Genomic DNA, 25,088 nt, shown 5'->3' with positions numbered 1-25,088 from the left:
GGACATTGAGGTCCCAATTGCTATTGACTCAACTCATAGGACAGGGGATTGTGCCAAGGGAGACAAGCCAAGGACACCTGGGGCTCTTGCCCATATAGCCACTGAGCACTTACTTCTTCAAACTGGGCTGTCACTTAGAATTGACCTATTGTTCCTTACTCCAGCACCAGAGTTGTGGCTCAGAGATTTTCCCTGGGAGGAAAGGCAGACCATAGAACAGAGAGCTCAAATTATCTCCCCAAAGGAGCCAACTTTATTTGCAACAGCATATGAAGTTCAAATCTAAGTTTGCTTTCAAAAACAGTAGAAGTGTTGGTGAGAGGCAATGTGGAGGAGACTGATAAATTCATTGAAGATACAGGATAAATGATAAGCCAACTATTTGCTGGAGAAAAATAAGAAACCTGCTGCAAGAACTAGACTCTGAATAAATTTCAAACTTTGACCATCAGGAACTGTCCCTTCATAGCAGTCTGAATTTGACTGGATTAGGGTGTAAATAATTTATTCTCCAAGGCATTGTTATGAACAGTAGAGCTTTTAACCAGCAGTTAGTGGAGTTTCATAGGTTAGTGTGGTCAGGTAACTAGACAAACACTGCCTAAGTCCTGCTAAAACCTTGTTATCCCAAAGTGGCTGGGCATGTCCAAGGATGAATCCCTGAGGAAAAACATCAGAGGCTTTACCCTGTGTCTGTTTAGGGGATAGAGGAGGAAGAGAAGGGAATGGACAACACTAAAATAATCCAGTTAGTCTTTAAACAAGTAAACAAGCTAACAACAATGACAAGCACTGAAAGAGGGGAGAGATGAAGCCAGTACCCAAAGTTGCTGCAATATCTAAAATGTTCATTTTCCAAAAAATATGAGACATGCAAAATAAGCAGGAAATTATGGCCTAGATACCAGAAGAATAGCAGGCAATAAAGCCACCTGCAGGAGAGACCAGATGTGAGAAAAGAAGCCATTATAAATATGTTCAAAGAAACAAAGAAAACCGTGATTTTAGAAGTAAAGCATGATGACAGTGTCACATCACATAGAGAACATTAATAAAGAGAAAGAAATTATTAAAAATAACCAAATGGAAATTTTGGAACTGAAAGGAGCAATAACTGAAATTTAAAAATTCACTAGATGGAATCAATAATACACTTAAACAGGCAGAAATTAAAAGTACTTAAGAATAGATCAATAGAAATTATGCAATCCAAGAACAGAGTGAAAAAAGAATGAAGAAAAAATGAGCAAAGTTTCAGAGAAATGTGGGACACTAATGTATACCAACAGACATGTAAAGGCAGCACCAGAAGAACAGAGAAGGAAAGGAGCAGAAAAATATTTGAAAAATTATTGGCTAAAAACTTCCCATTTCCTAAAAAATTTAAATCTACATATCCAGGAGGTTCAACAAACTGCAAGTAGGATAAACTCAAAAAGACCCATGAATAGACACATAGTAAAAATGCCAAAGAAAATCTTGAAGGCAGCAAGAGGAAAATGACATCTTGCTTAAGATAACTCATATAAGATTAACAGTTGATTTATCATCAGAAACAATAGAGGGCTGAAGGCAATAGGATAACCTATTCTCAGCCCTCAAATTTTAAAAGCTCTTAATCAAGAATCATATATCCAGCAAAATTATCATTTAAAGTGAAGATGAAATAAATAGACATTTGGAAAACAAAATCTGAAAGAATCTGCTGCCAGTAGACCTACCTTACAAGACATACTAAAGTTAGTCCTTCAGGCTGAAAGCAAGTGACCCAAGACAGTAATTTGAATACACACACACACAAAACAAAGAACACTGATAAAGGTAATTATGCAATTATAAAGGAGTATAATTGCCTATTTCTTATCCTTTCTTATCTTGTTTAAAAATCATAAAGCAGTATACATTTAATTGTATTTGTGGGCATATAACATACAGAAATGTAATATATTTTACAATAGCAGGGCAAAGAGGTTGGTGAGAACAAACCAACATTGGGTTAAGAATTGACTCCAGATGTTTCACTTGAATCCAAAGGAACAAATGCATAGAACCTGAAATGGAAAGAAGGCTAATATGAGAAAAATTATACATATAACATAAAAATTGTGTTCTACACTGGAAACTGACACAACATTGGAAACTGACTATAACTCAATTTAAAAAAAAGAAAAATTATACATATAAACTTGCTCTCTTTTCTCCTCTCAGCTTCTTTAAAAGACATAAAATTACATAAAGGAATAATAATTATAATGATGTACTGTCGGGCTTATAACATGCATAGAGATAATACCTATGACAAGAATACCACAGTAAGAAAGAAAAGAGAGTAGAGCTATATGGGAATGCTGTTTCTACATTCTCTGAAATTGCTGGTGTAATTGTGAAACTGTTTTTGATAAGACATATATGGTAAGGCCTAAAGCAATCACTAAGTAAATAACTAAAAATATATAGCAAGAAAATCATTAAAGAAGTTAAAAAGTAATATTAGAAAATATTCAATTAATGAAAAAGTAAACAGTAATGCCAAAAAAAGACTTGTGGTGTAGAGAAAATAATAACTTAAATGAGAAATGTAAATCCTATTGTTTTGCTTAGTTTTGTTTTTATGAACTCTGGATACAAGTCCCTTATCAGATATATTATTTGTGAATATTTTCTACCATTTTGTGGGTTGTCTTTTTATTTTCTTAACATTACTTTTTCAATTAATGCTATGTCTCTCTCTCTCTTTTTTTTTTTTTTTTTTTTTTTACTTAAAATGAATCAGAGCAAACACAACATGTGTACAAATCTATAGATAAAGCTTCTCTGGAAAAAATGCATAAATACATGGCAAAGAAATGAGGCTTGGCATTTTAATGCTGATCATGCCAAACTCAGTGCCATAACACCAAATCTGTGCTTGCAACACAGTGAACTATGTGTATCTGCTATACCCTACTTCTCAAATCCAGGACTTATGAACTCAAATCAGAATTTGCCATCAAAAACTCAAACTTGAATTCCTGTACTAGGAATGTCTCCAGTAGAGAGCACTAATGTTTTTTGAATATTCAGTGTAAGTAGCTTTAATTGAGATAAGGCCTAGGAAGGAGTTACAACCATTTCCCATTCCCATATATCTGGGTACACAAGACATAGGCAATTATTCCATATCTATTAACAGTTTACAGAGCACCCATTGTCCCCAGGCACCACATTAGGCCTTGGGATCCTGAGGAGGAAAAGATACACTCTTACCCTCAAGGAATTTGGCCTAGTGAAGAAGACTGTCTCAATCCCCTAATAACATCTCTTTGCATCAATCAAGGAAAGCATTTACTAATCATGCACTTTCCTATCACAAACTACATACATATATGTAGAAAAGCACATGGACTGTAAGCATTTGCAAACAGTAGGTTCAGGAGGGCCTTAGAGAAAATCTAGTCAAAGTCTCTCATTTTATACCTGGAAACTTTAAACCCAGAGTGGATAAGTGACTTACCCATGATCACGACAAGAGCTAAGATTAATATGGCACTTCCTATATGCCTAGAACTGCTCTAACAGTATTGTTTATTTAATCCTCACCACAACTCATTTTTGAAATACAAAACAAAGGCACAGAGAAATTAATTAACAACAAAAATCAAACAGCTCACAAGGGCAAAGTCAGGATTTGAATCTAAGTAGTCTTGCTCCAGAATCCATACTTTTAGTCACCATGCTATATTTAAGTAGCTATGTCTAAAGGCAGTCATGATTTTCTGACTCATGTTTTTACACTGTCTTGTTATTTTATACTGTCAGGGTTTCCAGCAACTCTAGAACCCATTGGTCAAAAATTATCAAAGAAATCTCAAGATATTATGGTACTTCAAAGTCACAAGATCCTCGATTTGGGGAAAATGGCTCAATTCAACGTGGATGTATATGTTACCAGAAGGTGAAGATGAAGACATGCACAGACATGAGAAATATAATAAGTAATCTTGTAATAAGTATTTTTTTATCTTACTTTGACAAATGTTGCCACTTGTGTCTCATTTCCTTGTCTTCCTGAATCACTTCCATGTACTCCTTCTCACTTCCAAATCCCAGTCTTTAAGTGTGTTGATTCTTCAATCAAATAAGGACATGTTAATGTAGACAGAGCTAGGGATTAAATCTTGAGAGGACCCTGCACTATACAAGATAGAGAAAATGTGCATTTCAGAAGCCTCAGACTTCACTTCACCCATTCATTTATTATCTAACAAGTATTTATTGGGTGCCTGCCATATGCACAACAATGCACTGGGTTCTGGGGATGTGCTAGTCTATGTGATGGATGTGACCTTTACCCTCCTGAGGTCCACAGTCTTACAGCATTCCTCCAGAGTAAGTTAGGGATCAATAGTTAAGCACTTGTCAATTCTCAAACTGTTGGGCCTCTGAATGATGCCTGAGCTACAGGAGGATGAACAGAATGACTCAGCAAGACTGGGGACTGCTAAGAGATGCTGTCACTCTCAGGTGTGCAGACTACAGAGGAGAGAGCATGTTATTTTGAAATGACAGTAATACACTGTTTGAGTGATATGCATGAACTATAAAATAGTTTATAAATAGAAATTATTTGCATTATGATTATGTTTTGTCAGAATGCACACATATTTTTTTGTGTGTTTGTGTCCTTGAGGACCCTGAAACAAAATTTTGTATCTGATTATTGAATTGGTTTAGTAAATTAAGCAAATCCAGCCATTTTATTTGATAATTAAGTTCACTCAAAGATGAAGGTAAAATTATAAAATTTACACCCACTTACATATTTTTTCATCCTTTAGTATGCTTCCCCCCTCATTTTTACTTGTAATCAATCTGTCTGTAACTCCCCCAGTTACACAGAGGCCTTTACCAGACACAAAAAGCTATTCTGCTCACAAAAACAACAGGCTTCCTTAAGCCTTAAGTTTTTTTTTTTTTTAATTTGCCCTTTAGGTCTCAATTTCTCTGAGAAATCTGGGAAGTCCTCTCCACTTTAGCCCACTCTTTCATCTACCAATGTAAGACCCATCTACTTTTGCCCTTCAATTTTGTAATGAGATAAAGGACGCCTGATTTATTATCATACTGCTCTTTTTCATAAGGTGACCTGGTTACATTCAGCTATTATAAAGCATATTTGAGTCATAGGCTCTGAACCATGTCAATATCCTGTACTAGGAGATTTTAATCAGCCCTGAATTTGCTCATATATCCAGCTACATATTTGCCTCTATTTTTTTTTAAACTATAATTTTCTTGAGGGCACATGTTTATTTGTTTTTAAATCCTCCAAAAACAATTTGGTGGAGAGACTGAATTGGAGATAAAGAAGTTAGCAGAGATAAATTAGTAGAATAAGTGGATAATTGGAAGGTGTGCCTGCATTTGGATACATAGGATTCAGGAGACAAAGACAAAGAGAACTGTGGTGTGGGGACACACTGGTGTTTGGTTAGTTAGTCCCCACTGATTTATCATGTCCAGCCTAACGGTCCCTGGAGGAATGCTTGGAGACTTGTGGACCCCAGGAGGGCAAAGGCCACATCCATCAAATGGACCAATGTATCCTCAGAAACCAGTCCAGTGTTTTGCACACAGTAGGCATAGAATAAACATTTGTTGGATGATAAATGAGTGGTAAGATGAAACGAAGTCTGAGATATCTGGAACATGAAATATTCCTATCTTCTTTTCTGATATAGTCCAGGATAGTTACATTAAACACATAGAAAACAGAAACTCCTGCCTAGACTGTTAGTGGCTTGCCCCAGATCTCACTGACAGAAGAGCCACAAGCAGAAGCCAAGATACCAATTCTCATACACTTTCTGACTCATATCTCTTTTCCTCTATTTCTAAAATGTTCTGAATCTTGTTCTTTTACAATTTATATTGATTCTTAAAAATTCTTCACAAACTATATATATGTGTGTATATATACATACATACATACACACACACACACACACATACATATGCATACATATTATGTCCTAGTCTTAGAGAATCAGTTAAGATTAGAATTGAAGTTCAGTATTAAATGTGTATTACAATTAACAAATAGCCTAATATTAGGCCAAGAAACACATATGCACAAATAAGTACACGCACAATCATTGAGGAAAAAAAGATGGGAGGGGCATGGAATCAAGGCCTAGCTGGTATTAGACCTGGGTTACTTCAAATCAAAGAAATGAAAAAGTTGACTATGAGGAACCTCAGAAACCAGCTGCTTTCACAGTATCAGGAAAACTTTTGCCCAGATTTCAACATGGTCCAGGGAACACAGATTGAATTCTTACAGGGATCCCAGCAAGCACTGTCTCAGTCACTAGCAGAACCCATCAGGGCTTTTTTTATATCACTTCACAGGAGCTAAAGAGCACTAACTCTGCTTTAATTCTAAGCTTTCAGCCTGGCTTCACTTGCAAATATTTTCTTAGAATTCTTCATTTTATGGATGGGAAAGAGACAATAGTCAATAACTGGCTGGCTCCTGTGTGGCAGATTCCAATATGGGACCCAGATGACAGTACATATTGTTTAAATGGGATGCATGGGAAACTTTCAAAGAAATATTTGGACATCTTCCGAGAAGACAGATTAGCTGGAGATGGCGGGCATCCTGCTGCAGGAAATCGTGTTTTTCCCTTGAAGGAGAGCCTGGAAGATCACCTTCCTAACACTTGTCATAAAAGGAAGGGATGTCATATAGTTAAGGCAGAGGGTCAATCAGCATAGTGGGCTGAGAACACAGAGTAATTGGTCGTGAATATTTAAGACTGGGACCATGATAAGGGATCAGCTCACACAGAAGTGCACAGCTGGCCTTGCACAATTACAGTTTCTATTCAACCTACCTTATTCCAAAAACACTTGCAATGTCGACCTCATCCTGTCCTTGGACTTCTCACCACTGAGCTCATTCTCAGGGGTCATTCTCAGAATTTCTCCCAGGCCCGAGGAGAGCTCACGTTAAAACTCTGCAAACAGGAGATTGAAAAGTTCAGGAAAACATGGTGAAGTCTTTGATCAAAAATAAATAAAAATTCTTCATCAACGACAATATGCTCAATCATACACAGTTGAACCAGCAGGATGACTTTCTGAGAATGCAAAGCCATGAATGCCTTCTCACTTTTGTTCTTTTCTTCTGACCTGATGTCTCAGTAGGACTAACAAACTTGAACCCTGGTGTTGAGAAAATATTCCAAAGTAGTATTTCAATTGAGCACTGTAAAGCTAGCCAAACTTTCCCAGACCCATGTTCCTATGCTCCTCCTTCAACCCTGCGTGGCCCACAAACCTCTCCTCCCCTTTCAGGTGCTGCATGCTTCCCCTGTAGATTACATACCTCTGAGAAAAGGAATAATGATTCCTGTTTACCTTCGTATTCTGCCTCACCTCTCCAGAACTCCAGTGCTTTCTTTTATACACTGTAGAATTTCAATGTTTTAATTAATTGAAAGAAATAAAGAATTTTCCATTATCAGAAATAATTTTATAATACAGAATTGGAAAATAACTGTTAATACTGGATAATATTCTGTCTTCCATTAATCATAAAAATTTTCTCATGACACAGAGAAATCTGAACTCTTATCAAGGCAGCCACATGGAGCAGAGATGATGACACTCAGAGTCTCTCTTTTTTTAATTTTTTTTTGTTTGGATTGGGTTTTATTGTTTTGTTTTGTTTTTCAGGGAATCAACTCATAAAGGCCCTGCCAAACCTAGGAGTGAGTTGATTGCTCCATGTAGGTCATGCAGTTCAATAACACAATTTGTAGTGATCCTTTCATTTCTGTTATTTTGACTCTGCTTGTGCCATTGGGCAGAGGAACCGGCCACATTGCTGCTCACAGTCATCTCCTTTATCATATGAATGTGAGGAGCCTACCACTAGATATGTCCCCAAACCAATGGGATGCTGTAGAAAACAGAGTATTTCTATGTCTTTTTCTTCTGGATTTTCTCAGGTTACCAGAAAGAGATTGACTGAGCCCTGAGGGTGGATTGGTCATTTTTAAGACAATATTTGGGGCAGATAAGGCAAACATATAGAATTTAGGTCTTTCTAAATTTTACTTCTCTTTCATGAGTCTCTTTCTGATTATTATCACCTGCACTGATCCATCTATTCATGTAAATAGTACTTGGTTGTTTTCTATGTGTTCACCTAAGTTCTGAGCTGCTTGAGGTCAGAAACCAATATTGATGCTTTTTGATATTGTTCTTGATATCTAGCATACTGATGGGCACAGAATGAGTGCTTAATAATTATGATGAGACTTCTAAACACAATTTTACACTTTGACAAATTTGGCTGTGGAAATAGTGACTGAGTCTTTTAGAATTTTCTATGAACAGAATAATAAATGTATATAGGAAATTTATAAAATATAGATAGGAAATAAAATACAGCAGCATCTTTCAGAGACACAGCTTCTCTTTCCTTTCTCTTTCCAGATCCATGCAGGTGACAGATCTTTCTCTGTCCACCTCTGATGGAGACTATATTCTTTACTGTCCAGTAGCATATTCCCTTTGATTGTCTCTTAGGTATGCAGAATTGCGAGCATATTCGAACTTTCCTTCTTTCCTTCTGTCAAATTCTTGTTAGCAGTTTTACACACACACACACCCTTCCCGCACCACCAATCTTTTGCAGATTATAATCAGGAGTTCTTCAGGCTTCTGCCTAAGAGGGTGGACTTTGCAGACTGGTGGGCCTGGGTTTGAACCTTACATGATCACTTTGGATAAGTTTCTGGATTAGTTAAAATTAGCTGCCAGTTACAGAGACTGCAAAGAACAGTGGCATAAACAAAGTGATGTTTGTTTCTCTTTCACATTAAAAAAATTTCTAGAGAGACAATCCAGAACTGGTATTATGATTTCACAAATCTCCTGAGGCTTAGGCTGGTTCCACTTTTTAGGTTTGCTAAACATCAGATGAGGTCCTCAAACTCATAGCCCTAGATGGAGCTTTATCCATCACATGCAATGTAGAAAGGAGGAAGGAAGGAAGGGAAGGAGACAGAGGAAGGCAAGCATCTATGATCTCTTAAGGAAATTTCCCAGAGGCTTCTCAGTCATACACTTCCTGTTACATTTCATTGACCAGAATTTAGTATTGTGACCTCACTAAGCTGGAATAGAGACTGGGGAATGTTGTCCTTATTCCAGACAATACTCAGCTGAAATGTGGGCGGTTCACATCCTTAGAAAGAAAGTGGGAAAGGAGCATCGGAGTAGCCAAATACCAGTTACTCTATACCACTTTTTTCTTGACTGTTATTACCCATCTCACAGGAGTCTTAGGATTAAAATAAATGTTACTATGAAAGCATCTAATACAGTATCTAGCATAAAACAAGCTTTCGGTTAATGTTAGTTAATATCCCTCCTTATTCCTTTTTTGTGAATTTTCTCATTTCCCTGATACCCCATCATTGGCATCCAAATTCTATTTTAAATACTTGCCCCAGTTGATGGTACTAAGCTGTAGTCTTGTACCTTTTCATAAGAGGGAGCAACAAATACATTATTATTCAAAGCCAGCATTAATTTTTTAGCTTAAAGTTTGGCTTAGATTTAAGACATAGCTCTTGGAATCAAATAGACCTAGATGTGAATCCTGGCTCTGCCACTTAGTCAGTGTCTAACCCCAGCCTCTTGCTCCCTCCATTTCCTCATCTGTGACCTGGGGTAAGATTCAGATATGAGGATTAAATGAAAATAATAGAGAGAGAGCGCCTGACAAAGTAAGTGGTAGTTTTTCTTATCTTTTTAAATTTGGCCGAATCTGGGTGAACCTTTTTGAAAATGAACTCTTATTCCATTAAAAAAAAAAAAGTTTTAAAATTGGTCATCTCCATACATATACAAATGAGTGTTGTTAAATTGTTAGTCAAACCTTTTGATAAATGTCTCCAAAATCAGTTTAAACCCAAATAGCAGCAAAGTCTTTCTTGTTTTGTTTTTAAAGATAAAAACAGCATAGCTGAGCCTTAACCTTATTTAGCCTTGATTTGAATGATTTTTGGCAGATCCACTCTTAGAAGCAGAAACATTTCCACCAATGAGTATATTTCATAGCATCTTTCCCCCAGTGGCTACTTGTTAAGCCCCTACTGTGTCCCAGAAGCTGTGCTAGTTTCTGGGGACATATTGGCAAGCAGAAATGCACATGGTCCCTGCTGCTGTGGAAGTCGCAGTTACTGAGGGAGACAGGTGAATAAATCACTGAAAATAAATGAAAAATTGCCATTATTAAAGTTGTTAGGAAGGAGACATACCGGTGCTGTGAAAGTATGTGTGAACATCTTATGATCCAAGGTTGAATGGTGATTTTAGGAACAAAAAATTGACCAGTCAGTTGAAGTAAATAGATATTATGAGCATATGGTTTGAAATGAGCTCAGACTCAAGGTGAGCCTGCCCTTGGCATGGACCAAAACATGCCACAGTCTCCAGCACCACTCCAAAGAATGCATTTCATGGTTTGGGGCTGTATTTAAAATAAGTGCCCGTGATATATAACTTCTCAATGTGATACTCTGAAAGGGACTACATAATTTAGGAATAATCTAATTATTTCATAATGTATTCATGCTATATTGATAAATATTAAATTCACATACTTTTTTTTTTGATACACCAAGCAGAGATATCTGAGAAAATTGGCTGTAAAGTAGGATCTTTTCAGAGAGGGTCAGAGTGTTGATCTGCATTACCTGTAGTGAGAATTTGAATTTGAAGCCATTTGGCTGAATGGGGTGGCATAAGAAACACTGTTGGCAGAAGAATAGGTAACCCACAAAGTAGCAGTGGAGGATGACCACAGGATGAGAGGTGTGAGCAGTGTGTTCCAGAGAGCAGGCAGGACTGTGCTTGGGATGGCCCATCTCAGAGCCAGCAGGCAGCCCCAATGTCCCATCTCTCCAAGGCATTCCAGGTTCACATAGACAAGAACCCAGCTTGGCACCTTGGCAGTGGGGTACCATTTCTAATTGTCCTGTCCAGCTGAGCTAACGGGGCATCCTTTGGGGAAAATGTTGCCTCTCTGGTCTCTTTTAGGGGTTTGGAAGTTGGCTGGGAGGCTCTGTTCCCATGTAACATGTTAGGGCATGACTGAGCCTCAGGGGAAGAGCTGCCTGCCATTGGACTTTAGGTGGTTTCTTGTTCTGAGCTGATAAATTTAAGATGAATTCCATTCATCTAAAGATTTTTAAGTTCATCTCTGTAGGCAAACCTAAATGAGTTTTAGTTAAATGAGGTACCAAAATAGGCAACTGAGCAAGGGCTTGTCTTCCAAAAGCATTTGTGAGTCATGATGCAGTTTCTAGAGGCATAGTGTTGTGCACGGTGGGCAGGTTCCCAGCCCTCCCCAAGAGTATTTGTGCTAGGTATTTACCCTAAGGCATCACAAGCCTTTCACTTTCACCTTCCCAGGAATGCCACTGGAACTAGGAATTTCCCCAGCTCTTCAATTGCTCTGTAATTGGAATTCCTCCCTCAGGGTGCAGCAAACTTGTTTCGACCTCAGGGACTTCTCAATTGCTGTTCTCTGCCTAGAAAATTCTTCCCCTAAGAATCTGAATGACTGCTTCCTTCTCAATGGAAGGTCAGCTCCAGAGTGACCTCAGGGATACTTTCCCTAATATCTAGATAAAGTACCACTGCCTGCTACCATCATAGTCCTTCAGACCTGGGTTCATTGCTTGCTGACTTGTTCATATTCTGTTCCCCCCAACACAAACACAAGAATATAAGTTCTGTGAAAGCATGGTTCTTGTCTCCCTTGTTTACCTGTTCTTAAGCTTGGTAGAGAGTAAACTTCCCAACCTGCTGCATGTGATAGTAGGCAAAAAGTTTACCCCTTTGGACATAAAATAGGGATAACATCACCTGTGCTTCCTGCCTCATAGAAAAACTGAGGACCTGGAGTTAGGGTGCCGAAGATACTTTCTCTCCCAGAAACTTGTGACTAATTTTTTGATTCCATATATATATATATATATTGCAAATATCAATACCATTTACCCAATTACATAACCCCAAAAGTCTTAGAACACATTTTGTGCTTGTCTTTGCTTTGCTCCCCACTAAACTACTCCTTAAACAATAGTAATCAGTTTGTCCAGAGGCCATATCCTTAAGGTCCCTCCCTTCAGCACCCTTCCTTCACAGCTCCTTGATTGCCTTGAGTCTTTCCAGGACCACTGATAATTGTCTTATAACCAGCAGTTCAGTTTGTATTCTTTCCCCTCTTCCACCTCCCAAATTTGTCATCCACACTGCAGGAAAATAATTGTTGTGGAAGGCAAATTCCACACCAATACTGCTTAGTTTAATAATCATGTAATGACTTGCTTTGCCACAGGATCATGTCCAAATACCTTGAAGAACCATGTAAGGCAGTCTTCCTCTGTGTGCTTCTGCAACTCTCCAGCTTCACCACTTGCCCTTCTGTCATTTCTAAATCATCAGTGCACACAACATGGACAGAATGTGCACAGTCATGTGCCATATGCACCAACCATCCCAAACTGTTTGCAGTGCAGAGAGGAAGGATTCCAGGTGGCTTCACTCCCCTCTATCTGTGGTGTTCACATTGCCTTGTCAAACACCTGCCCATCTTTTAAGAGTCAGTTCAAGTGTACCTATTCTTAAAGAACATTCCAAACACTTGCCCTCTGCCCACCACTTCCAAGAGCTCCTCATTTCTTCCTCTGCACTGCCTCTGAGCCTTGTAGTATGCCTATTATAATACCCATGCCAGAGATCATCTCTGCCTCCTCCTCAGTGCTCCTTCATGGTCAAGTTATTTGATTCATCTCCTGAGCTTCCTGAGCCAGGCATTATACTTGGCATGTTAATCAGTATCTGGAAAAGAACAAAACAACCAAATTCAGTGTACTTATTATCTAGTAGAGGGCTTCATTCAATAACATACTTTTGACTGATATTTGAAAAATTGAAAGATCTCCTTGAAGGTTAGAGTTAGGAAGAAGGGATATTGTATTTATGCTGTTAATAGATATCAGTTGAATGGCCAAAATATTTTGTCAATGAGCTAGTGTTAACTGAACATTTACTGTGTTCAGAGTTCTGGATGTGGCCAATTGCAGGGGATGCTTGAAATAGCTTTTGGACATTTCTGAAATGACTCTGGCTTTATCATTTCACTGGGTCAAAATGTTAAATGGTCAGCACAGGTTCTCAGCTTCCAGGCAGTTTAGAACATAGTGCCTGAATGTTTTTTCATCCACTAACCTCTTAAAGGATTTTGAAACACTGTGTCCTTTCCTCATCCATTTAAAAAGATAATATGTAAAAATTTTATCTTGACTTTAAATCATTATAAAAGATGGTGCTTCTTACATTATAAATATTGATTTACAAAAACCACTCTTTTTAATGTACACAATGGAAGCTAAATTAAATACCAAAGTGATTTTGTATCTACAATGTCATCCATATAAAAAAAAAAAAAACACACATTATAAACAAACTGTTCTAGAAAAGCCAGGAATTTTACATAGTTGTTTCCCTTGTAGAACTCATTTCATTCCTCTTCTCCTATAAAACTTAATCCCCATATAACATTCTTGTGTTTGATATATTTTCTTGATTACAAGTGCATTCTTAGCTCACTCTCATCCATGTACACCCACCCCTTGGCTCAGGACACCTGCTGGACATTGGCTGAACATCAATTTCACCCTTTCTGTCTCTTACTTCAAGAGACAGAAAAGGTCCTCACAAAATTGGGAAGGAGGAAAAAGAAAAGTAGAAAAGGAAATCAGTGCAGTATCTGACTTTTGGTGAGGGAGCCAAAAAGGGGAAAACACTCTTTTACTGGGACACACACAGAGAGATCAGTTGGGATTGAAGGAGATCCAATGAGGGTGAGAGGAGTGCACAGCAGATGCCTGGCTGACAGAACTGAAAGAAACCAGCACAAAATATCCCTGTAATCAATCCCCAGACCTTGACTTGAGCTGTTGATGCTGAACTAGGAATGTCTGCTGAAGCTGAGGGAGAGGGCTGTGGCTGATGGCACAGACTGAGTCTCATGGGGTTGGAGTGTGTTGTTTTCTGTGATTGGTAGTGTCTATGGAACAGAACTGCCTGGGACCTGAATTCAAAAAGCAACATTGCTGATGCACATGGTGTGGATTATCTAGGTATCTCATGGACATATTCACTATCTCTGCAGGTCCAGGGCCCAATTTGGCATTTTTGCAATAGAAGAGAAGCACGGTTCTATCAGAATCATCATAATTTTGGTCTGAGAGACCCAGGGGAAGTTCGGGTTGAAATCAGAATCCATGGCCAAAGAACCTGCATATTTCATAGGCACAACTGTGATTTTTATTGGGTCCAAGGCAGAGGGTGTGGATATGCTCTGTGGTTGTCTTGGTGGTCCCATGCCACAAGGAAGAGAGAGCCAAGAGCAGAGATCTGGGTGCACAGAAGGGGAAGTTGAAGCCTTTCCATCAGCCTTGTCTACTACATGAAAATGTGACAATAGGGATGGCACTGACCTGATACTGCACTGAGGACCCAGCTGGGGGACTGAAGGATCATTACAGGAGGCCCTAGTGCATGACATCTTTAGATTTGTTTCCACTGGTGTTTCTGTGTAGAATTTGGACATACCCATGGCAATAGAAAGGGCAAAGGAACTGTTATGAGTGTGTATTGGAAACATTCCAACACCACATACCACAGCCTGCACCCCAGAAATGGTTTGGAAGTCTCAATTCCAATAAAAGAGAAGCCCTAGCCACTCTCCAATCTGTGATAAACACCTAATCAAAATGAGGCTCTGTTAAACAACAAAAGTAGATTGTGTTCACCACAACAAAAACCACATTGGCAATCATAGAAATAACAGGCAATGCACTCACAAGAATGACATGGCACCACACCATACCAAAAACAGATCTCACAGCAATATCATAGAAATGTGCGCAGCCAACATAGGAAATCTTCCACTTAAAAAAAGCCCTTCAAGTCTACAACAGATAACTGACAATCTTTAACCCATAAAGATAGAGAGCTATAATAAAATGAAAAAGAAGAACCATTCCCAGACCCAACCTCCAACACACTTGGAAACTGAACAAAAAATAAATTAAAAAAAGGCAGCATGTGAACACCCTTATCTACAGAACAGACTGAAATAAAAATTAGATTATGACTACTTCTTAAAAAAAAATTTTAGTTTTCTAAAATGTCTAAATTTTCAAAGCCACATTTTATATTCTCCACCACCTTTTTCTTGTCAATGAGCCTGAGTAAGGTGTTCACTCAGTGACCAAGAAGATCTCAGGTGTTGTCAGCAGGACCTAAAGCAAGCCTCTTCCTACTTGCTTCATCAAAAGAAAATCGACCTATAGTTCCTGCCACTGAGCCAAGAAAACAGGCAGTGAAAAGACATTCAGTGTTGTTAATCATCAGAGAAATGCAAATTAAAACCACAGTGAGATATTACCTCGTGTCTACAAGGATGGCTATCATCAAAAAGAACACAAAACCACAAATATTCAGCAACAATGTGGAGAAAATTGAAACCATATACACTGTTGGTGTATAGTTTATACAGAGACTAGTGTGTGAGAGCTGAGTCCTGGAGGCCTGTGATTTATCCAGGAGGTCAAGTCATTGCAGGCAGCATGTGCTGCTTGAAGCCAGGTTTCAGCCCTGGCTGTCCATGCGCATCAGTCTCCTCAGGAGCTGAGTCCCCCAAAATCACAAACCCCCACCCAGAGATTCTGATATAATTGGCCCAGGCATCCTGATTTGAAAAGCTTCCCACTTGATTCAATGTGTAGTCACATTGAGAGACACTGTGAGCAACTAGTTCACTCTGGGTTTAGTCAGTATAATTTATACACCCAAACTAGGAAAAGAAGGAACAATAGAAATGCAAACTATTACAACCACAATGGAAAACAGGACGGTGGCTTCTCAAAAAACTAAAAATAGAACTAATATATGATCTAGCAATTCCACTTCTGGGTATTCATCCAAAGAAAATGAAAACATTAACCTAAAAATATATATGAACCCCAATGTTCATGGTAACCTTATTTACAATTGCCAAGATATGGAAGCAAACTAAGTGTCCATCAACAGATGACTGGATAAAGAAGTTGTGGTATATATAAAATGGAATATTACTGAGCCATAAAAAAGAATGAAATGTTGCCATCTGCAACAATATAGATGGACTTGGGGAGTATTATGCTGAGTGAAATAAGTCAGACAGAAAAAACAAATACTGTAGAATATCACTTATATATGAACTCTGAAAAAGAAAACTAGTGAACATAACAACAACAACAACAACAACAACAACAACAACAAAATACAGACTCACAGGTATGGAGAACAAACTAATGAGTATCCATGGAGACAGGGAAGAGGGGAGGGCAAGACTGGGATAGGGAATTAAGAGGTACAAACTACTACTTATACAATAAATAAGCTACAAGGATATGTTATACAGCACAGGGAATATAGCTGATATCTTATAATAACTATAAATGGAGTATAACCTTTAAAAACTGCAACCTGGAACTTATATAATATTGTACATCAACCCTACCTCAATTAGAAAAACGTCGAAGACCAGTTTGCCCCATGTGACCCAGGTCCCTCCAGTTTTGCCTCCTTTTCCTATCTGTAGGGCTCAGTGTCATCATCTGTTAAATAAGGTACTCAGGCTAGAAGGCCAGCTCTACGTGAAGAATCCTGTAAATCTATTGAAAGCAAACTAAATGATCAAATGAGAAAACTCAACCCCAGCATGAGCAATCCTTACTGCTGGCAGAAGTTCCATCTCCACCATGATGAAATGAGGACTAGATAGTGCACACTTGTTCCTTGCTTTCATGGACAGGAAGACACAGCTGATGTTATGTGAGATTTAAGAAGTAGGGAGAACAAGCCACATAGTGCACTAAACTTAATACTCTCATCTGCCTTTGCTTTCCCTTCCTTGCACATTTACTGGAGGTGAGATGTGTTTAATTAAGGTTATATACCAATAAAAACCAAATTATTATTTGCTTTTACCCATCAAATTTGTCTATATAGAAAATGTTTTCCAATAATAAAAATAACCTGTATTAACCTAAAATTTCAAATAATTTTAAAACACAAAGAGTAGAAAGTAAGAGTTATCCATCTCTTGCCCAGATATATTTTATTTCCTTTAAGGAGTTTAACACATATCATTCAATACCTTTTCTTATATATATATATATACATAAAGTATATTTTAAATAAAATGAAATAATACTATGTGTAAATTTTACAACTTGCTTTTTCATTTGACAATATATACTGTAGAAATCTTTTCATTTGAATTTACATTGCTTTACCTCATTCTTTTTAAAGGCTGAATAGTATTCTACTGTCCAGATGAAATAAACTGTATTAAGCCCTCCCTACTGAGCCTGGTCCTCTCCCCCCTAAGGTGCAGGCCCCTGCATCTGTGAAGGGGAGACGTGGTCTTGGGGGAAGAGCAGGATGTGCAGACAGAGGTGAGCAGGCAGGGAAGCAGGGCCAGCTGACTGCCACTTTCTGCCCCTCCCCTCTGGCTTTCAGCAACACTTCCTTCATCCTACAGTTACATGAACTGCCTTTTTCTCCTTTCAAGTTTCAAAATTCCCTGCACTCAAAGAATTTTGGAGAAACATTACATGAGCATATTCTGATTGTTCATTTCAGATTCCTCCTTCTCTTTGACAACAACACATCTGGCACTAATCTAAATACTCATGAAGCAAGACCAGCAAACTAACAGAAAGCAAGAGGGGAAGGACCCCCTTGATCTTTCAGTCAACATGGAGGGTTAAAATTGTCCAATTTAAAAATACAGCTGGGCAGATAAGAATAAGAGATACTAGAATATTTAAATCAAATACTTCTGGCTAACTGAGTTATATTGCCAAGCATTTAAGTCACCCTCACTCCAAGAAAAATATTTTACCAGGAATCAGGCCCTTAACAAATCTTATAAAACAGAAGTCAAATAGGACTATCTGCAGACTGATGGTAAGGGTCTATTATTCTCAGAATGCTGGGCCTTTAATTTCAGAATGAAATCCAAGCATGTTACCCAAGCAGCTTATACCTTATATAGCAGATGGTGGACATCAATGGGACAGTTCTGTGTTACTTTGTCAATAACATCTGAGATGGATTGCATAAAATCCAGGTTGGTGAACAGAATTTTGTACAGATATAAAAGAAACAATACACATTTCTCTCAACAACTTTTTTAAAATGTAACTTTAACAAATACAGAATTCACTATGCCTTTTAAACCATCACATTGGAATGAATGTGTCAAATTAATCCAAGTGAATCTGTGCATGGAGTGATGGTGACATGTCCCTTCAAGAGATGAAATGTGTGGGTTTAGAGAGGGAAAAGAAATCAAACAGTAACAAAGACAGGCCAGCCCTGCGTTAGAATACACAGTGACTCAAACTTTATATGAGATTGTAAAAAGCAAGTGCTCAGTGTATGTGGCATGTAATGAAAAATATTGTAGATAATGAGCATGTGATGTATAGACACTAATGTCATGAAAAAGTTAGCCAGGATATAAGAAAAAACCTAGTCAGTGACTCACACTGTAAATCTGAGCTAGAAGACTGGGAATGGGGAATGGTGGTGGCTTCTAGGTGAAACAATCAATATGGTAATAACCGTGTTATTAACTAAAAAATCTTACATTCAATTCCATAAGTGAAATAAGCTAAAGTATAAGTAATTCAATTACAAAATTCTTAAAAATGCTTTAAAAATCATGAAAAGTGTCAATGTGCTCGAGGGAAGAAGAAGGTGTCTTGCAGCTGTTCACTGGACTTTGCTGGTTTATGTCTATTTTAACTGAAGACTATCACGAGCGAATGAGTGCCGTGATATCAGGTACTGTCAGACATACATTGTGTGCCATTTCCCTGAACAGTCATACACATCGAAGAACAGGCAGTGGTTTGTATTTACCTATTAAATGTAAACTGAATGAGGCAGAAAAATATACCAAAATACAAATAAAGTCCATTTTACTTAAACCTTAAAATATTGCCTCTTAGTTACTGCTTTTACAAACGCAGTAATAATTCTTTGTGACTACTTGCTAAACTGATGATATCTTTAATTCTTCTTTCCAAGGCTGTCCTCAGACAGAAGCTTTATCTAACTTGCAGCAGGGAACACAGCAGGACCAGCTGTACTGGGTTAAATGTTGGACTGGGGATGGATCGTCATGTGTGATGGGAAGGTTATATGTACGCTATCGTACTCTTATACAGAGGCAAATTCCAATCAATCCTCGAGATTAACTAGTTTTCATATCAGTAGGAGATGAATTTCAAATCCATTCTCTTCTATTGCTCTTAAAGCTTCTTCCTAACCACTCTTGGTTTAACCAACCATTAACTGTTTAACAGATAGCCAGACCCAAAGAGGAGCATGATGAAACACCCAGTCAAGTGCGTGGGCCATGCAGGAGCCAGAGCAGCCACTGAAGCTGCAGCCTACACTCCCAAGGTCCTCCCTGAAAGGTGGCCACCTCACTTGGGAGCCCAACGGGGAGCCACTCTTGCACACAAGAGGTGACAGCATTGCTCCACACACGTCATTCTCTGCACACTCAGAAAGCAAACGTCTTACCTCTGGGTGAAAGAAAATTTCAGGGCCTGGGAAACATTCCTAGCCAACATCGATAATGAATTTCTTCTGGCTTATGTCATTGTTCCCTGTTTGCTGTTTGATCCACTTCCGCTGATCCACGTCATACTTGGCAAACTTCTTGACTATATTGGGGCAAATGTGACAGTACTTCTCCTGCAGACACACACACAGAGATGTCACCAGGCATTAGCGGCCACCCAGTCTGCCCTCCGGCAAACACCCAGTAACTCCAGCACCACAAACCCCCGACATCAGTCCTGCCCAATGCCACAGCTCCAAGGGACACTTACTGGGCTCAGTGATGTCTAACAGCTATGCTCTGGCCACGTACTCTGCTTTCTTTCCAGCTCTGCTATTAGTCCCAGCCTCACTGTGTCACATGTTGCTGCCTACTATCTGAGATGATGTCTGACGGTGCCTATGAAGTCTCTAGTCTCCATCTCCTCTCTTCTTACTCCTTGTAGGCCCCCACGTGACACCTGCCCAGGCACTCGCTGTCACCCACTGGGACAAGCAGACCCGCATCGCAGCCCAACCCAGATCTGAAGGCAGCAGATCTGGCCCTGTGGTCACCACATCCGATTGGCAGGTGCTTAACCTGCTCTGCGGTCTGACACAGCACACTCAGTGGCTCCATGACAGAGAGTTAGTGAGTGCCTAGGCACGTGGGATGCACAAGTGAATAAAACACACACAGACCCCTGCCCACTGGCCCATACACTGGCTGAGAGTCAGAGTAACAAGTGACAGTGATAAATAAGTAAATTGCAGAGCACTTTATAAGCTGCTGGGACCATGAACCAAAGGAAAGCCCGACTTTGACAGGATGGAGCTGCCACACATTGGGGCATGAGAATCCGCTCAGTGCCAGCCCCAGCCTGTGCTGTGCAAAGTGTTTCCTCAGCTGGTGATGCCTGACTGGGGGTCTCTGGGTTGATCATCTGTCCTTAGAGCTAACCTCACAAGAACAGCAGTTGGCCCCTGGGTACCGGATTCTGAAAGTCAGCTTCCTGTGGGCCAGGTGGGCTTTGTTCAATGCCTGCACTTTGTCAGGCCTAAAGCTGGTGCTCAGGAGGACCTCTGAAGTCATTTTCATGATACTAAGTTAAAAATTTCTTAGAATCCCTGAAATGAAACCTAATACCATCCTTGGTATACTCTGCACAACTGTAAGACTGATGGGCCAGTCTTGCTACACACCCCTGTTCTCACTGATAACTGAGTGAGTGGGTCACCCCATACAACTTCAAATCTACCAGGCTGAGGGCAGAAACAGTAAGTTGTCCTAAGACACCAGGTTAATGTCTTGCAGCAACTCAGAGGCTTAACTGAAGGCAGGAAGTGCCTCCACAGTGTTGATGGTGTGCAGTGTGTCAGCCCCAAGTCCTGGACCACCACTGTCCCCACCAACAGAATCCACGCATCCACAGGCCCTCTCCTGCCCACAGGGGCAACAAGACACAGGGTAACTCTGACCCACTCCCACAGAGGGAAGTGGGGCAAGAACTAACTGACAGCAGGGATGGGGTGGCTGACCTGCAGGGAACACAAGGAGGTCTTCCACTGCCTACCTTCATGGCTGAGTGATACATTGTCACTGCCCAAATGGGCCAAACCTGGTTCAGGGTCAGAGATGGACCCCAGAGAGCCAGTGAGGAAGGTAAAGCCCACCACGAGGACTAGGAGAGCAGCCTCTGTCACAGTCAGCATACTCAGGGCCCTTCTCACCTGCATGGCCACCCCGACAGTCAGGAGCCAGAGGCTGTGAGACATATTGGTAACAGGAATGGGGAGGTGAGGGAACTTGGGTCAACTATCCAAATTTATTTCCTTGAAGAAACACAAGGAAAGGACTAGGGGAAGTTCTAGGAAATATTTTAACATAAAAAGAAAGTCTTATGCTACTTCTGTAAACCTTCCCCAAGGGGGAAAGGATTGACTCCCATGGGCTGCCCAGGACCACACACCCAAGCTGTGAAGTGACCCATCCCTGGAAACTCTAGTCCTGGGCACACCCGGGCACCCAGCCACCCTACTCACACGGGCCCTGACTCACACCTGTGCACCCTGTCCTAAAAATACCTCTCCGTCCACCAAGAGTGTCATGCAAAATGTGGGACTCCCCCCAGGCACTAGCTTTCCTTCAACCAGCTTGTTACTGGGTGCAAAAGTGGGAGGGAAGGGGGGAGGCTAACCTCCCTTAAACTCCCCTGCAGCTCAGAAACTGTGTGTTCAAGGTCACATGTCACTTCCATGCTTAAATTTTTCTCCAAAAACAAAATCTTTGCTCTTTATATAATAATTATCCTTGTATTACTAAGAATCTCTTCATTTTGACTAAAACAAAACAAAAACAAAACAGTAATTTGTCCTGATTTTGCAACCTGAAGAGAAAATTGCTTTGAAAGGGGTCTGTCAACTGCTACCTACAGAGTGACACAAAGACCAAACCGATGGATCAGTCAAGTGGGCATTTTAAATAAGGACCAATGAGCCATTTTCCTCCGAATCTTACTGATTTAATTTTAGAGCTTCCTGTAACTCCTCCAGCATGGTAACGGAGTCTAGAAAACACAGGTGGACTCTGTTCAATGATTCACCCTAGAACAGCATCACTCTGAATGGTAATTCTCAGGGTACAGAACCACACACAGCAAGAGCTGGAAATGAGTTTGAATTCTGGCTGACTGCACAGGATTCCTCACAGTCACTGCTGCTACTGTCTGCTCCTTACTCGGGAAATGAAGCCTGGAGGGAGAGGTGCAAGACACATTGGCTAATTGAAGGTTCTGTCTAATCAGGCTCCAATTAAATGACATTGTACTAGGCAGGATGCTCAATACCAGTTATCAAGCTGCTCTCATTTACAGCTGGAGAACTCCACAAGCATCCATGTTCAGAGAAGAGGCTAAGTTTTCAGCCCCTTAATTCAAGTGGTAAACAGATGGAGACCCACATTCATGGGGAGGGGAGGGAAGGCATAGTGGGAGCAGGGGTGGTGGCCACAAGGGGAAGTGTGCAAACACTATTTCTCTCTCACCACCAAACTGGCCCATTTCCCATCTGTTTTTACCTTAATGGCCTTTGTGGTCTCCAGTGGTTGCTCAGGAGGGATTCCCACCTCCCTCTCACTTGGCAGCTGTTGAATGAAATACATATCTCTACCTGCAATTGGGATGTGTTTGACGCAGCTTCCAATTACCTAACCTTCCACCTGGGGAGACAGAGAGGCAAAACAACATGTGAGTAACTCCAGGAGGAAAGCCCTCCCTGGACGGTAAGTTAGACTCTTGCCCCCACCTGCCCTGGCAATGCAAGCATTTACTGACTCTCCACTCTGTGCAAAGCTCAGGACTTGGGGAGGGGGAATAAAATGACCATGCATGCAATTCCATTAGGAGAACCTGAGATGCTCTGTAAGCAAACAAAGTGGCATTTCCATTAGGAATGTGAAGAGAAAACCACAGAAGGCAGTTAATTTCCAAAATGCTGTTGTCTGTCCGAACAATGGGTCATTTTATTGTTCCTCTAACAAAAAGGAAAAAGTTTTAACTATTAATTTTATAAACATTTTTATTGAGTTATAGGCATTTTACAAAGTTTTGTCAAATTCCAGTGTAGAGCACATTTTTTCAGTTATACATGAACATATATATATACATTGTCACATTTTTTTTTGCTGTTTAACTATTAATTTTTAAACCAACTACAAATTGGCTTGCATTTAAAAGTCAACCACCTGGTTAGCATGCAGGACTTAGAGTGTGACAACCTGGACTCAGATCCTGGTTCCACATCTGTGGGCAGAGTAACCATGGCCACATCTGTTAACACATATGTTTCAGCCTTGGCACCTTCACCCATCATATGCGGTGAGTGGGTGCACAGAAGAGACCCAGTGACAGGCAGCGGGTCAAGTACACAGCATGGTTTAAGCATGCATTAAAGACTCAATAACCGATCTGCTCACTCTAGTAAGAGCTGCACTTGGTAGGAAGGAACATTCTGGCAGGTACCCCTCAACCCTATACTATGTGAGATCCATGCTGGGGGGAGTTTGGATCCGCTCACCCAGCTGCCCTCCCGGACCAGTGACCAGGCTGTCAGCCATCACCAGCAGGAGAGGGCCAGGAGCTGCTGTGTGGTCCCAGGTCCTCACCAGCCCCCTGGGGTGCCACTCAACATGCAGGCAACAGGCTGGGAAGGTCCAGCTCATGCTGGTGGGAGTAGCTGTGCAGAGTGGACAATGTCCCCACCTGCACCAGGTAGAGGAGGCACTCTGAGCTCCCTGATGGCACTGGCTGCTTGTCACACAGTCATGGAGACAGAAGGCTGGAGCAAATCCTCATCCATCTGACAGATGGATCAGTTCCACTATGTACAAGCACAGTTACCACTGAAGTTGCAAGAACAGGTGACTGAATTCCTCTTATGTCTTCTGAGGTGCCCAACTTCTAGAAGTGAGAGAGTGTGTAGCCTTTCTCAGGAGCCCAAGCCAATTGTAAAATATTTAAGATCAAGATAAAAGATATGTACACATTATTAAAATAAAAAATCATAAGAACAGTAGCTCTCACAAACAGAAACTATTCACAATTTCTATACTCAATACATTACATATAACATTTTCTAAAATTAATTCAACCCATGTTGAGTATCAGCTTCATCACAGATTAAATATATTAAAACAAACCACAGCCAATGGTAGGAAAACAAGTAAGTGAGTTGTGCTACACCCACATGATGGGCTGTCAGGAAGTTACTAAATATCTTTCCACAGAGTATTTAACCATAAAGATACATCAGGGATAAGTCAATATGCAAAATACAACCTCAGGAGCACATTGTACAATTAGAACATGAAATCAGATGGAGGGTATCCCAACTGTGCTTAAAATGTGTGTTGTTTGTCTAAGAAAAAGAGCTCAGTAGACTATACCAAAAAAGTGTGGCACAGTCCTCTGGGCAGGTTTGTGGGTCATTCTATTTTCTTCTTTACATTTCTCCATTTTACCTAAATTTTGTACAGTAAATGTAATTTTTATAAATAGGGGGAAAAAACTGCATTAAGAAACAGAGAAAAATTTGAACAACAACTTTCTCTGTGGGCCTGCACGTAGTGTGAAACTTGTTTCAGATGCACAGGGGAGGCCAGGAAGCAGACCCACAGGCACAGGCCCTGACCTTGGCCTGCACTGACCTCTGAGGACGTGACCTCAGAGAGGAGACAGGCAGGACCACACAGCAAGTGGCACCTAAACACCTCACACCCAGGAGGGGGCAGTGTTCCGAGACTGGATGAAGGGGCTGCGAGCACAGAGCATGATCTGCAGGCCTCCTGC

General features: G+C 40.2%; 1 long non-coding RNA gene across 2 annotated transcripts in view; it reads right to left on the bottom strand.

Annotated features, from left to right (window-relative positions):
• Positions 1-25,088, bottom strand: part of LOC141574789 (uncharacterized) — a 32,248-nt gene continuing 7,160 nt past the window's right edge. The window contains exons 3-8 of one of the 2 annotated variants that reach the window (XR_012501938.1): positions 22,820-22,960; positions 19,726-19,899; positions 7,100-12,909; positions 6,879-7,001; positions 4,007-4,107; positions 1-2,051 (exon numbers count right to left, since the gene is read on the bottom strand). This is a non-coding gene — a long non-coding RNA (uncharacterized LOC141574789). Of the gene's footprint in view, positions 2,052-4,006; positions 4,108-6,878; positions 12,910-19,725; positions 19,900-22,819; positions 22,961-25,088 lie in introns of both variants that reach the window. The other variant, XR_012501937.1, reaches the window with a different exon arrangement.

Source organism: Camelus bactrianus, chromosome 23, assembly GCF_048773025.1.
Source record: "Camelus bactrianus isolate YW-2024 breed Bactrian camel chromosome 23, ASM4877302v1, whole genome shotgun sequence".
Lineage (NCBI taxonomy): Eukaryota > Metazoa > Chordata > Mammalia > Artiodactyla > Camelidae > Camelus > Camelus bactrianus.
This window is presented reverse-complemented; position numbering and strand designations above follow the sequence as displayed.